A 15,722-nucleotide genomic window follows, 5' to 3' on the forward strand; every position below is an offset into this window, starting at 1 on the left:
ATCAAAGACCCCCATTCAGATCAGTAAACTGAAAGGCCTAGAAATAGAAGTGGATCATCCAACATCACTCTGTTGGTTAGTGTCAGAGTCACTCAGTCCAGCAACTGGTCTGTGCCTCATCTTTGTATATAGAAAGAGTCAAAGGAACTAAAATTTTCTACCTCAAGGGAGAAGAAGAATCTAAATAGGTCATGTCTGCAGGCCTGTCCTGGGGGACTAGTGAAGAGACAACCTTTGATGTAAATTCTGCTTCTTCTATGGTGGTTTGGCACTTAGAACACCCACCCCATTAAGACCTCCTTGCCCTTGTGAGATATCATCCAGCCCAGAGGCAACAAGATAAAAGGGAAAATCTAAAACCCTCAGAAGCATTAAAGGTTAGAGATCAGGCAAATGACTGAGGGCAAAGAGAAAATGAGGACTGTTGAACAACCAGCTCCTCCAGATTGAGGCTCCCAGACAATCAAAATTTCAAGAGTTAAGGAGATTTCTCGATGGCTGGCTGATGGAGGAAGAAAAGAGTTGGGACCAAGAGAGGTGAGAATGTTCCTTTTTCGTGAATGATCAACCAAATGTTATTTTTAATCAATAGAGTTATCGTGTCACGAGGAACATATATTTTCAGAAATTTATTATGTTTATAGGCATGTTATGTATCCTAATCCCATCTATAGCTTCAGCCTTTCGTGAAAATAAAAATGAAACCCAGAAAGAGTGTACATGGTGTAAACAGGCATGCTGCATTCTCAGTCAACATTTGTCTGGCTAACTAGGCTTAATTAGGCCAGATTTCATTTTTCCTTTTCTTCTGCTCTTATACTTTCTTCATTTGGGTGACGGTTAGGCCCAGGGTGAACAGGAAGGTGATTTATGGAGCTCTGGGTGATTAAAAAGAAGTCGCTAAGGCTGAGGTACAGCAGAAGTGTCCAGACCCCAGGTCCAAGCAGAGCAGAGGATGCAGACTAGACGTGGGAACCAGAGTGAAAACACTCTGTGGTCTCACTCTCCAGCGGCTGGGCCAGCGGGCCATGAAAGGTCACGAACTTACCATTCTCAAGGGTTTACTACATGCCGATGGTAATGGTAGGTGCTTTACAAATTTCTCTCTCGTGTGTCCCCACAATAACTGAGAAGGGGAAAACTCAAGCTGAGAGGACTTATGTTATATACATCAAATCCCACAGTTTGAAAGTGATGCAACTGGTATGCAAACCTAGTTGTGCCTGGCCCTTGCACTTTTCTCTATTCAGTACTGTCCCTCCAGGACAAAACATGAATGGATATTAGCTTTTCACATCCTTAATGCCAACTGTAATGTGGTCTTGATAAGCAGTTATTAGAGGAGGGAAAGAAGAAAACGAAGGAAGGAAGGAAGGAAGGAAGGAAGGAAGGAAGGAAGGAAGGAAGGGAGGGAGGGGAGGAGGGAGGAGAAGGAGGGGAGGGAGGGAGGGAAGCACAAAGATATGCAATGAAGAGAATTCAGAAGAGAGTGAAAATTCCATTCCACCATCCACAACCAAAGGCAGAGCCACAAAAAGGTCCAATCAGGATTCACCTCCTCTGGGCTCAAGCTTGACAGATTTTCATTGTTATCTCTACCATTCATTTCACCAGAAGTTGCAAATTCATAATTTTCTAATTATCTTATTTCTTTCACATTTGTTAGTTGGAATCCTTACAAGAAAATACTTTCTGTCATCAGCTAGTATTACTTGGTTACTAGGAAACACTTTCTGAAAGGGAAAGGCAGGAAAAGCTTAGAATAATCTGCATTCAAGGTGATCGGGCTCAGAGAATTTTGTGCTTTCCAGATATTTTGAATAAGCAGACCAGAATGACACCACTGCTACATGTGAGTCGGCCACAGCCTGCCCAACAGCCCTAGGCACTCACGTCTCTGACTTTAAAGCCCTTGCATCTTAAGACACAATCGTTTTCCCAAGTATGTCTGAAGTTTTAGGGCATTGCCAGATATGTTAAATTATTTTATGCAATTTATAGAAAGCATATAAGCGTGAATTTGGCAAAGGCTTACAGAAGAGATAACTGAACAGAAAGGGTTTCTAATATGCTTACTCCCTGATAGGAAGCAGCCTCACAGTCTGCAATATATTTATACAAAGAAGTCTCACACTTTGATGACCATTTAGCAGGACAGACACATCTGTCTGGCCAAGCACTTTCTCCTTCACAGTCTATTCATGAAAGGCATAAATTAGAGCTAGTAATTGGATACGATTTCCCCATTCCACCCCTACACTCAGCCCTATAAGAGTCTCCCAGGTTCCAGGGATAGTAGTCGGAATGCGGTGATAATAAGGGAGACCTACTGAAGAGTCATTTCTAATTTCCCATCGAGCAATGTGTTTGCCCACGTGACTTGTCAGATTGTTCTTCTTAGTCAACATTTCCATTTGTGGCAAAAGCAAATCATTGTTAGCACTTTGCCAATGGAGACATGTTTTTGAATTGTTTACTCAGGGTTGCTTGATTACAGCAGAATTAATATGCTCTTTGAAATATCTGCTCTAGAAACTAATTTTCTCATGGAAGTTTTTCCAGTTGAGCTGCTGTTGGGTGTGTGGTTGGTAGTTTTTCTACTCAACACAACTACAGTACTTTTAATACCATGTGAATTCTAAAATAAGTCATCAGTCATGAATATATAAAGATTTAGTATTGGATGTAACTAAACTTACCTAGTTAATTATTGTATAATATAAACATATATCAGGTCATTGTCTTATAGATCTAATACTTACACAATGTTATATCTCAATTATGTCTCAATAAAACTGGAAAAATAAATTAACTAACAAGAGAAGATTCAGTGGAATATCTACTCTTAGACCTATACAAGCATATCTGCTATCATTTTTTGTTTCATATTTTCTCTTGAAACTGATAATGTAAAAATGCCAACTTAATAAATGAATTATAAGTATATGTGCATTAAAATAATTGTCATGTATTTACGCTTTATTTTAAAGAAATATCTGCTTTTGGGGTGCCTGGGTGGCTCAGTCAGTTTAGAGTCTGATTCTTGATTTCGGCTCAGGTCATGATGTCAGGGTCATACTGGGTGTGGAGCCTGTTAAGATTCTCTCTCTCTCCTTCTCCCTCTGCCCCACCCTGCTTATGCTCAATCTGTCTCTCTTACTCTAAAAATGAAAAAATAAATAAGTAAATAAAAATAAAGAACTACTTGCTTTCAGCAAACAAACTTTCAAACTAACCTCATTTGCAATGTTTTCTGATCGTTTGTGACATAAACCACTACTTCAATGTGTCAAAACTATAGCTATCCTCCGAAAAATGCTGGTATATTCTGTTATGTTTTGAAAGTATTAAATAAATTTTTGTAAGTATGTAAGAGGTTTTCATAGATGTGAAATATTTTGAGATCATTTGTTCAAATTATGATACATTTGTAAGATGAGATAGTGTTCAGCTATTAGTAATGATAATAATAATAGCTATTAAATGGAGCCCTTACTCTGTTCCAGGAGTTGTAACACGCTTTACATATAATAACTTATTTACCCATCATAGTAACCTCTTGAAGTGAGAAAATTGAATACAGAAAGGTTAAGAGACTTCTCCAAATCACATAAGAGATAAATCATGCATTTGTATTTGAACCCAGGTAGTTTGGCTCCAAAGTCCAGGTGGCCAAGAACTACAACACGTTGCTTCCCATTTGAAATCATATTGCAGACAAATGAGAAATCATACAAATATATTCATGAGCTCTGGTTAAAGAAGCAGAGTATTTTATAAATCAGTATTATACCAATTATATTAAATGTAAACACATTTCATATATATCCCTCTATATATTTATATATATTTGTGTAAATACATACATACACATGCATACGTATACCCAAACACATACACCTACACAGATATTAAAGGAAAAAAGGTTGGAAGATTATACTATATACCAAAATTTAACAGAAGTTAACTTCTGGTGATGTGATTACCAGTGATTATTTTCTTCCTTATAATGTTCTATATTTTCCAAATCTTTTATCATAAACATTTTGTTAATTTTGTCATTTCTTAAAATGCTATTTTTTAAAAAAATCCTTTCATGGAGGAACCACAGGCTCTTTTGGTTTGGTTTTGTATTTTAGATGTTTGATTATGTGTCATTAAAATAATATACACATAAGGAAATAATGAATCACTAAATTCTACCTCTGAAATGAATTATACAGTAAATCTTCATTAAATTGAATTTAAATAAATTCAAAATATAATAAAATAGAATAATATACACTTCATAGCCACCAGGCTTATTAATTTCCTCTCCAAAGAGTCCAGTGTAGACGTCTCCTTTCCTCAATGCTGCTCCCTTCTAACTTTCATTAAATGCCTTGGTGTTTTCATTTCTTCTGTTCATCTGAGACTTCTGTCATGATTGTTTCATGGCCCTTTCTCTAGCAGTCAGCAAGCCTTCAACCACCTATCATGTCAAAGGAAACTTCTTAGTCTCCAGAGCTATGTGTTCCAATATGTTAACCCTTAACCACTCACGGATATTTAAATCTAAATTAATTAACATTAAATAAAATTAAAAATTCAGTTCTTCACTCACATTAGCCCCATTTCAAGCACTTAATAGTCTCACGTCACTAGCAGCTGCCATATTGAACAGTGCTGCTCCAGGGATAGGATATATCATGACTATTCTTCCTCTCATTTATGCTGGTGGGTTGCAAAAAGTGTATTTCAAATCCTGGAATATGCTTGTTTGCTCTTGGAGCCACAGATTTCTTTTTTTTTTTTATTTCGACTCTTCTTTAGTCTTGCCTGAGCATCTAGAAATAAGAAAGCTCTTCTTCCACTGCAAAGGATATTCTCTGGCCAATGACCCACATAGGTTTTACAGATGACAGTTTCATGCCCCTGCAAGCATAAATTTTGGCATTTATTGTGCTGAAACACTATCTCCTTCTCAGTTTTGAATTATATTACAGAACACTATTCACTTAAACCTTGGAGGAACTATGCCTAATTACACTGAAGGAGCATCACCAAGTTTCTGACTTGGGCAACTGGAAAGACAGTGCCTTTGAATTTGAAGTGCCTTAGCATAAGAAATCAGAGATCTACAGTGAAGACAGTGAAGATACCATTTTGGGACTAATCAGCTTATACTTAGGAATGGTGGCTGTTATAATGGATATGATTATCTGTAATAAGGAGAACACCTGCCTCTCATGGTTTTGTAGAAAAGAAATGAGACGCTATACATAATTACATGTCTAATATGCAGGTGAAAAAGTGGTTCAAAAAAGTTAATTCCTGAATCAGTAAAGAATTGTGTTCAACAACTAATGACAGAGATAGAAATACAGGATCTACACAAATTATAAAGATTAATTTTCTCATGTAATAAGACCAGAGGTAGGCATTCTAAACTTGGTTCAGAACCTCTATGAAATCCTCAAGGACTCAAGTTTGTGAGCCTTATCACTCAACTCTCATCTTCAAGATCACAATACAGTTGTGGAAGTTATGACCTTTACACACACTCTAGGAGACAGAGCTTAATGTGGCCCACATGATCCCTGTGTTCTGGGATCCACACCCTTGTACAATCCTCTCCCTTTGTGTGTGGGCAGGACCTGTGACTTGCTTCTTACCAATAGAATATGCAAAGGTGAGGGGTTGTCACTCCCATGATACATTATGTGATACTCCATCTGGCTAGCAGACTAACTCTAAAATTCCCCCCCTCACACTGAAGAAACAAGGTGCCATAAAGTAAGCAGCCATGTTGGAGAAACCCATGTGGAAAGAAACTGTGGACAATTTCTAGGAGCTGAAGGGGGTCTCCAGTGAGAAACTGAATCCTCAGTCCTACAGTTGCAGAGACATGAATTCTGCCAACAACCTGAGGGAACATGAAAGAAAATAATCCCCTTGTGAGCCTCTTGTGGCCCCCAGGAGATACTTGGATTGGAGTCTGGTGAGACACTGCAGTTGAGAATCCAGCCTGCACTTCTGACCCACAAAAACTGTGAAGTAATAAATGCGTATTGTTTTAAGACACTACGTTTTTGATAATTGTTATGCAACAAAGAAAACTAATACTTCCAAAGAGAGAGGTGAAGGTGCCAGATGTCTCTGACATGTTTTAAAGAGCTTCTCTTTCTTTTTCTCTTTTTTTGTTTTTCTCTTTTTCTTTTCCTTCCTTCTTCCTTTTCTTCCTCCCTCCCTCCCTCTCTCTCTTTCTTTCTTTCTTTCTTTCTTTCTTTCTTTCTTTCTTTCTTTCTTTCTTTCTTTCTCACTCTTTCTTTTTTCTCTTTCTTTCTCTCTCTCTTTCTTTCTCTCAACTATCTCTCTCTCTATAGCTGCAAGAGAAGCTATATTTCATTTATCAATGAAGTCTTATTGAGATACAATGCTTGGATAAATAAATTCAGGATTCTGTTCTCAGAGAAGAGAGGGGAAATATATATTGGGGAAGCTAAGAATGAGATGGCTTCACAGAGTGTTCCTGTCTTAGATCCCAATTTGTCTTCATCCTTGTAAACAGGATCTCCTTCTCCAAAATCTCCACACAGACAGAGATGGGAAATGGTGGTATCCCATGTCTGTGGAAATATTTTCATTGTGACTTGGCTCCAAGTATCAGGAAAAGTAAGCCTTCTTTCTTTTCTAATAAGGCGCATCCTCTCTTTCTGATGATGGCATTTTAACTAGACTGCTCAACAACACACAGTCTCCCTCATTCATAACAACCAATTAATGTATACCTGGAACACCAGCGAGCCTGTGATTATTGAAAATTTTCATCTGACAGGAAAGAACATAAATCTGACATCTTACTAATGACGTAAGACTCTTCCAGTCAAGTTCTCTTCCCCACCTCTCTCATTTTCCATCTCTGTGTCCATCAGCAGCCATTTTGAAATAATGAACTTAATACAGTGGAATTCGTTCTCAGAGGTGATACTTCTGGTAAGAGATGGTTTTGAACATAGCTTCTGCATCTTCACTGATAAAAAAAAAAATTTTACAATATAAATGTAATACCGAGCTTTTCATTTTAATATGAATTTCAGATGTGGAATCTTATTAATAACTGAATGTACAGATATAGTTTTGGTTATCAGTCTATCTGAGCTTTTAATAATTCCATGCAAAGTTTGAGGACTTAATCCAAAAGCATGGAGCAATTGCAGTTCACAGAAATTTAAGTTATTTAACCTCTTTAGTTCTCAGATTCCTCATATGTAAAATGAAGAATGAGAATCCATATTATCTAAAGTAATTCTGAGTCTGTGATCAGTCTGATTTTATGAAGCTTTGCAGAAACCTCATTTCATAACCCGGCTTGGATGACGACCACAGAAGAAACATGATGTGTACGTTACATGGTCTCTTCTCAAAACTAAAGAGACTGAAGGGGAAAGTGTTAACATTATCAGGTGGAAAGGGAAGGTATATTTCACCTCACTTTTCTGTGCGTATGGGTGTGTGCACAAAAGAATGCTAAAATGCTCAATGTAGATTGTATGTTTTGTTTGTTTTAAGATTTTATTTATTTATTTGTCAGAGACAGAGACACACAGAGAGAGAGAGAGAGCACCAGCAGAGGGAACAACAGGCAGAGGGAGAAGCAGGCTCCTCAGTGAGCAAGGAGCCCCATGTGGGACTAGATCCCAGGACCCTGAGATCATGATCTGAGCCAGAGGCAGGAACTTAACCGACTGAGCCACCCAGGTGTCCCAAGTAGGTTATATGTTGATGGGGGTGCTTGGAAGGACAGGGAGGCAAATCAAAACTTGTCAGGAAAATGATTTGAAAGGACACGATTTTTGGAAGATTTACAAGAGTGGATAAATACATAGTTTGGAAGACACAAACCGGATCAATTCGAACCTGAGCTGCCCATGGCTCCGAGATCACCGTGCTTCACTGACCTAGTCTTTACTGACTCACCCAAGCTCCAACATGGCCACAGACCAGTTTCAACAGCTACTGGAATATGCCAGCTATTATTTTCAGTCTTTTACATGTACACATTGCTTAATTTTTCAACAAATTATTTGCTTAAGATTTATTAATTTTAAAAAAAGACGTATATGATAACTGTATTTCCTTTTTTTTTCCTGATATGACCTAATTAGTGTGAGAAAGTTTTTGTTAAGGTTTATAAGTAAATCAGATTGGAAGAAAATGTCATTTTTTCTGCCAGTGCCGAAGTTCTTGATCATAGATACAGGAAAGAAAACTCTTATATTCTTATGCCAGAGTTTGAAAATATTTGTCTATTTTTTGGCTAAGACTCATCAAGATCAAATTCTACCTACGAGAATGAAGGCCACTTACTGATGATGATTTTGGATCTAATTCAAATGTTTTCCTAGATTTGGAAAGACCTTTTATGAACATTGCTATGACTATAGCATGGAAAAACAGAAACTATGGATATTAATAACTGTGTCTTTAATTGCTTATTGGTAAATCCATTTAAGATGATTATGCAGATTGTCCCAAGCCGTAGTAAACATGATCTACCTCTGCGGTTTGTTTATAGTTGCTTACTTTTCTACTTTTTTTTTTTTTTGCATAGGGTGCCATATGTGTGTGAAGGCCAATCAGAGGGCTCAGATTTCAGTTCATGCTTCTCCTTAGCAATAGAGAATTTTCTTTCCCTGCTGAGCAAGTTTTCTGGCAGTTGAGCTCGTCTGTTTGTAGTGCTGTTTAGTTTGAAAACATAGCTAGGAGGCAGATGCCCAGACCCAGACACCCAGGATAGAAGCCATCACAAGAAGCCAGCCCCATCACAGACACCGGAGGACCCAACATATTTGGATCCAACTTTTCCTCTCTCTAACTCAGGTCAAAGTCGCAGAGTGGCACCATCCTCAATGGAAATGGAGTTATAATTTCAATCTTCTGTGGTCACTTCAGAAGCAAAGGTCTCCAAACAAATTATTCTCTCTTCTATTTCTTTCTCCCCTTTAGTTTCTTCTTTTGATTTCCCTCTCTTCTTCTCACTAAACATTCCCTTTCTCCTTCTCTGTCTTTTCACCACACATCTTGACTTTACCGTTCTTTTTCTATTCCTTCTACTCTCCATCTTATCTTTTTCACTTCCAACTTCCTTTTTCTTTTCCCCCTTTTCTCACTTCAACCACTACTATTAAACATATGCCATTCAAAAGATTTGACTCATTCAGCAAATGTGGAAATTTCAAATACAATATATTTAGAGAGGATGACACCTTCTAAAATTCCACTTCTTCAGTGGTGGCTACTACTAAACATTAATGGCGTATCAGATGGGGCTCCAGGGTGCCTCAGTCAGTTAAGTGTGGACTTTTGGTATTGGCTTAGGTCATGATCTCAGGGTCCTGGCATCGAGCCCTGCATCGGGCTCCAGGCTCATCAGGGAGTCCACTTCTCTCCCTCTGCCCCTCCTCTGCCCCCTCTATCTAAAAATAAATAAATAAATTTTTAAAGGTGTATCAGAGAATATAAAGGTTGATGATAAATGCTGTGTTCTATCAAAAATTGGCTTAGTTCTTCTTAATCCAGTAAAGTATTAGATTTTTCTCCAAACAATGCTATGGAACCTTAAGCTTACAAACAGAACTGAAGAACATTAGCCTTAACTGTTTCTGACTGACTTGAGGCATTCCACCAATAAAGAAATTCCAGAGGCGCCGAGTCAGAGGAAGAAGTAACAATATTTGTTAACTTTAAATATTTGTTAACATTGTCTTTGATACTTTGGCTTCACAATATGGACATATTTCTGATAACAATGCACGAGATAAATAAACAATGGTAGTTCCATCTTGCTTGGTCATTGGACCATATGATTACTCATTGGTGGGATCTAAAAAAAAAAAATGAATAAACAAACAAAAAGCTGAATCAGATCTATAAATACAGAAAACAAACTGATGGTTGCCAGAGCGGAAGGGCTGGGGGTTGGGCAGAACGGGTGTAGGAGAGGAGGAGGTACATTCCAATTATGGAATGAATAAGTCATGGGAATAAAAGGCACAGCATAAGGAACACAGTCAATGATGTTATAACAGTGATGTAATGGGACAGATGATAGCTATACTGGTAGTGAACATAGCATAATGTTGACAACCTTGTCAAAATACTAAGCTGTGCACCTGAAACAAATGTAACATTGTGTGTCAACTATACTCACAAAACAAAATAAATAAAATAATATACATATGTATATATGAATAAAGATTTTAAAAAGGGAGGATTGGTGTGTAAGGACACAAATAAGATTCAGAGCCTACAAGCTCAAAACTACTAATTGAATAGCTTCTTTGATATGCTTTTGTGTATTCAAGAAGGGCAAAAAAATAGCTTTGCACTAGTCTTAAAATTTTTCATCTAAGGAATTTTCTATTTCAGCATTGCCTCTTTTAACACATACTTTGTGTTGATCTAAAAGTTTTTGTAATTAAGCTTAATGTTTATTAACTTTTTTTAATGGCAAGAATTTTAATGAAGGATAGACATTACTCAGGTGGCAAAGAGTAGTCTATGTTTCTTTCTAAAGAAACTATATTTTTCACAAGAAGAAAGTAAAACCTAGACCGTATAAACTAATTTTATTTTATTTTTTACTACCATTCAAAGTACATTTTGTCTTCTGAGGCTTAAATTCCTGTATTGATTGAAGATTATTTTCTAACATTTCAAAATTGACAAAATTAGAAGTCACAACCCCATGTATTAAGTGTCTATAAATAAATTACACAAAATTATCACGAAAAGAAATTGCATGTCAGATTCTCTTGTGAGTTTCATATCTGCTAGCAGATTCAGCAATCTACTTTTAGAGTGGAGACCGTTCCAACTTCTTTACTTTTCTATTTCATACCAGAAGAACTGATTCCAGACAGTTAATTACAGAATTCGCTCCTTGTTAATTGTCTTCTCTCCACAAACTAAAATTTAAAATTTCTTCCATTTCTCCTAACTGAAGTTTTTACTTTTATCTAAAACACATCCTTATATCAGTCAATAAGTCATTCCTGAATCTGCATTATTTCAATGAAGCTGACATATATTACAAAAGACCAGATCCTTTTGCACCTTTTCCAGCGTAGCAACATGTGAAGCCTAAATAAAATAGGCCGAAGGAAGATTTTTTAGACAATGTGTACGGCCTGTTCGTTTTCATTAAATTGTGAACCTAGGCTCTGGTCATAACTCCACATTCACTGACATTTCTGTTTGTTTACCAACAGAGGATAAATAACTGCAATCCTTGCTTAGCAAGGAAAGAAAAACGGCTCAGTCCTTTCCAGAAACATCTTGAACTTCCTAAAATAGGGTGAATGGACTATGGGGAAAAATTATTAGGTCTTGGTCAAAGGAACAATTAATTCAAAACAGATTTAAATCAGGGCAGCCATAAGACATTGGGTTGGAAAGGAAAAGAAAAAGAAAAAAATTGTTTTGAGTTTCAGGATAGTTTAAGGAATTTCTTTCAAGTCTAAAAATCACAAACAAAGGAACATAAAGCTTAACCAAAAATAATAGCACTACGATTCTTGGAAAAGAATCAGGGTTTTTTTTAAATACAATAATCAGTATATACGAGGGATCTACTATACCAACAATCCCATAATATTTATACTGATGTTGCAATTGAGCAGTGTATATATTGGACCAAAGTCATGTTAAATAAAGCAACACAGCATATAGTTGACCACAGAAGACTTATTTTTACAACGTAATCTTCCATTAATAACAATAGAGACATATCATCAAACTGACACCAGATTTAAGATGGAGCAAGTCTTCCCACAGTTTGGTTTCAGTAATTTACATGATCAAATGATGCCATTTTAAGTCATTTTCCTAATACACAAGAATGTCAAATTAATGTAGCTTCATGTTTAAACTAAAGAAAATACTACAGAATTTTATATGAAATGATGGTATATTCCATTAAGAATCTTCTGTAAAGATTGAATGAAACCATGATATTATGCATGTATAAAAATGTATTAAGATTAATTACATAATGAACATATTATATTGCATCTGAAAAATATGATGTCTCTAAAACCATACACACGTGTAGGCAGAAATGTATTACATTAACTTTTTATCTAACTTGTAAATATCTAAATCATTTATAAGAAGAATAAACTAATTTCTTGGGGTTTGATAATGATCTATATCAGAATTTCCAAATTAATGGAACAAAATAGAAAAAAAGTACTTAAAGCCATAAGTTATATTTGGGTATTTGTCAAGAAGCCAGATTCCATGGGTTTGGAATATCTGACCCTTTGGCATGTTCCCACATAATCAACCCTTTAACCCAGACTTGGAGTAAAGGGAATAACAGTTATGTTTTTCCTTCTCTGTTTAACTTGGCTTAACCTACTGTAGAAAATCCTCTTTCCCACAGCCTAATATCGAACAAATTGTAATTTTAACAATACACTTACCATGGTTAATTCAGTCATTTTGCCAGTTAACCTGATGAAAGGCCAACTTCAGATATCATTTCCTTTTTAGGTGAGAAAGTAATTAGGAATTCCAATCTATAATTGACTTGTATTCTTATTAGTCATTCCTCCCCCCCACTGCACTTGAGCAAAAATTTCTAGTCATGGGAAGATCCTAACCAAAAAAAAAAAAAAAAAAAACCAAAAACATATAGGAGATAATATCGAGTGATCTTGAAAAATACACCTTTTCCTTCATACGTAACCAATAAGTAATAGGCTACTAGACAATGGACGACAGATAAACATTTGAAATTGTAATTTTTCCAGAGTATGTGAAAGGCCCAAATGTCTTGCTGATTTTTTTGTATCCCTCAAAGAGAAAATACAGGAATTTAAGAAATAATTATATTTCCTAAATCAGAAGAGAACAGAGTGAACAACTTCTCTGTGATGCGTTTGTTAGAAGGTAGAGAATAGGTAGAGGTTGAAGAAGCAAGATAGTCTAATCCTGCATAAGGCAATTGAACATGACACTACCCATGGCTGGCTGATTTCAACATTGCTTCAGGTTTACCTTCTTCATTTGGTAAAATAGCAGGAACCAGGAAATATGTCAAAAGTCTCCTTTATGGGACAAGGGGACTTCTGGGATTGCAGATCTACTGGACACAACACTGGTGGCAAGCAGCTGACCAGTCTCTGTGTCAGCATTGTCCAAGGAGGAGATGAGTGAAACACTGAAGTTCCCAGAAAGATTCAGGTGATTCTATACTGGTGGGGTTGGGTGTTTGCAGGTAACAGAGTTCTATGATTACAGACAATTTAGAAATGCTATATTCATTTACTAATGGTCTGAAAATTTCCTGTGCTAAACAAGTGCTTTAACTTTGTTTAATCCACTGTTGGGCGCCTGGGTGGCACAGCGGTTAAGCGTCTGCCTTCGGCTCAGGGTGTGATCCCAGAGTCCTGGGATCGAGCCCCACATCAGGCTCCTCTGCTGGGAGCCTGCTTCTTCCTCTCCCGCTCCCCCTGCTTGTGTTCCCTCTCTCGCTGGCTGTCTCCATCTCTGTCAAATAAATAAATGAAATCTTTAAAAAAAAATCCACTGTTGCCCAAATTTACTTCAGCAAGTAGCTTTCCTTTCTGCCCCTCACCATGTTTGCATGAGCACACACCAAATCCTGAACAACCTGAAGGACAGAAGTATCCTGCACAAATACGTGTTCATAAATATCTTCAATGGTCTTCATCATTGCCAGTCATCTGAACCAAGGATTCAGTGTATTGGTGAAGAAGGAGGAAAATACGAAGGGTTTTGGAACTCCCAGGATATATTCAGTGGCTAATACTATTAATTAAGGCTAAGAAAAAGCTCAAAGGCTTAATTCCCATTTTTAGGATCTTAAAATTAATCACATAGAAACTTAACATTCAATTATTTAGAGCGTGCTGACTGGCAGAAAAATAGCATCTTTTCCGTTTTTCTCTGTATCCAAAGCAGGTGACTGACAGTCTTTTGTTTTTTATGTTTTTACATGCAAACGCCATTGTAGTTAGCATACAGTATTATATTAATTCAGGAGTACAATGTAGTGATCCAGCACTTCCATATGTTCCTTGATGTTCATCATGGTAAGTGTATTCTTAATCCCCTTCACCTATTTCACCCATCCCCTACCCACCTCCCCTCTGGTAACCATGGTAACGATCTGTTCGTTCACTATAGTTCAGAGTCTGTTTCTTGGTTTGTCTCTTCTTTTTTTCCTTCACGTGTACCTTTTGTTTCTTAAATTCCACATATGAATGAAATCATAGGGCATTTTTCTTTCCTGACTGGTTTATTTCACTTAACATCATCCTCTCCAGCTCCACCCATGTCATTGCAAATGGCAAGTTTTCATTCTTTTTTATGGCTGAGTAAAATATATACATATTCTTCTATAATTTGGCTATTGTAACTAATGCTGCTATGAACATAGAGGTGTATGTATCCTTTCAAATTAGTGTTCTCATATTCTTTGGGTGAATACTCAGTAGTGAGATTACTGGATCGTATGGTAGTTCTATTTTTAATTTTATTAAGGAACCTCTATACTGTCTTTCACAGTAACTGCACCATTTTGCATTCTTACCAACAATGCACAAGAGTTCCTTTTTCTCTACATCCTTGCCAATGCTTGTTGGCCATTCTGACAGGTGTGAGGTGCTATCTCATTGTGATTTTGATTTGCATTTCTCTGATGATCAGTGATGTTGAGCATCTTTTCATGTGTCTGTTGGCCATCTATATGTCTTCTTTGGAGAAATGTCTGTCCATGTCTTCTGCCCATTTTTCAATTGAATTGTTTTTTGGGTGTTGAGTTGTATATGTTCTTTATATATTTTGGATACTAACCGTTTATCAGATATGTCATTTGCAAATATGTTCACTCATTCAGTAGGTTGTCTTTTAGTTTTGTTGATTGTTTCCTTTTCTGTGCACAGTATCTGAAATTATTGTTCAAGTTTGAATTGTTGTAGGGACCGGTATTTAAAGATTTTTCTTTGTTTGAGTAGTTAATTGACTTTAAAATCTCCTCTAGGTAATTACGTATTTTCTATAACTATAATCCCTCTTCTTTCCCATGGAAAACTAGTTTTCCCAATTTAGATAGGATCATAATAGCCTGGCCTGACCCTTAGTTCAGTCATGAATATTCTTATATTCAATCTGATATGTCAGTTCTGTTTAATATAGTATATAAAAAATGAAAACCAGTCCTTAGAAAAATTTATTTGATAAGCCTTGTCTCTTCCTATATACTATAGGATGGGATAAATGTTTGGAGAATACAGACTTAGAAGGGTATTGAGGATATTGAAGGTATTATGATGTGGGAAAGAATGTAACCCATGAAATTCTTTAAAGGACTCCTTTGTCTTAGAATTGAAGTGTTTTATCACCCAATCCTATAAGTTCCAAAAATTATAAAATAACAATTGTAAGTCATTGTTTGTAGTTATTTAATTTTCTATGTTATCCTTAAACTCTAAAGATCCACGCTGTGGCTGGGAAATGAGCAATCTCAATACTAGTAATAAAACCATCCATTTTTTGTTGCTGTTGGAGGGAGGGCAGGAGAACTATATTTAAATGTCTTTCTACATTTAACATCACAACATGGATATGGCAGTCATTTAATGATGCTGTTAAAACTACATTCATGTCGGGGCGCCTGGGTGGCACAGCGGTTAAGCGTCTGCCTTCAGCTC

Source organism: Ursus americanus, chromosome 13 (assembly GCF_024610735.1).
Source record: "Ursus americanus isolate L20-20 chromosome 13, mUrsAme1.1.p, whole genome shotgun sequence".
Taxonomy (NCBI): Eukaryota; Metazoa; Chordata; class Mammalia; order Carnivora; family Ursidae; genus Ursus; species Ursus americanus.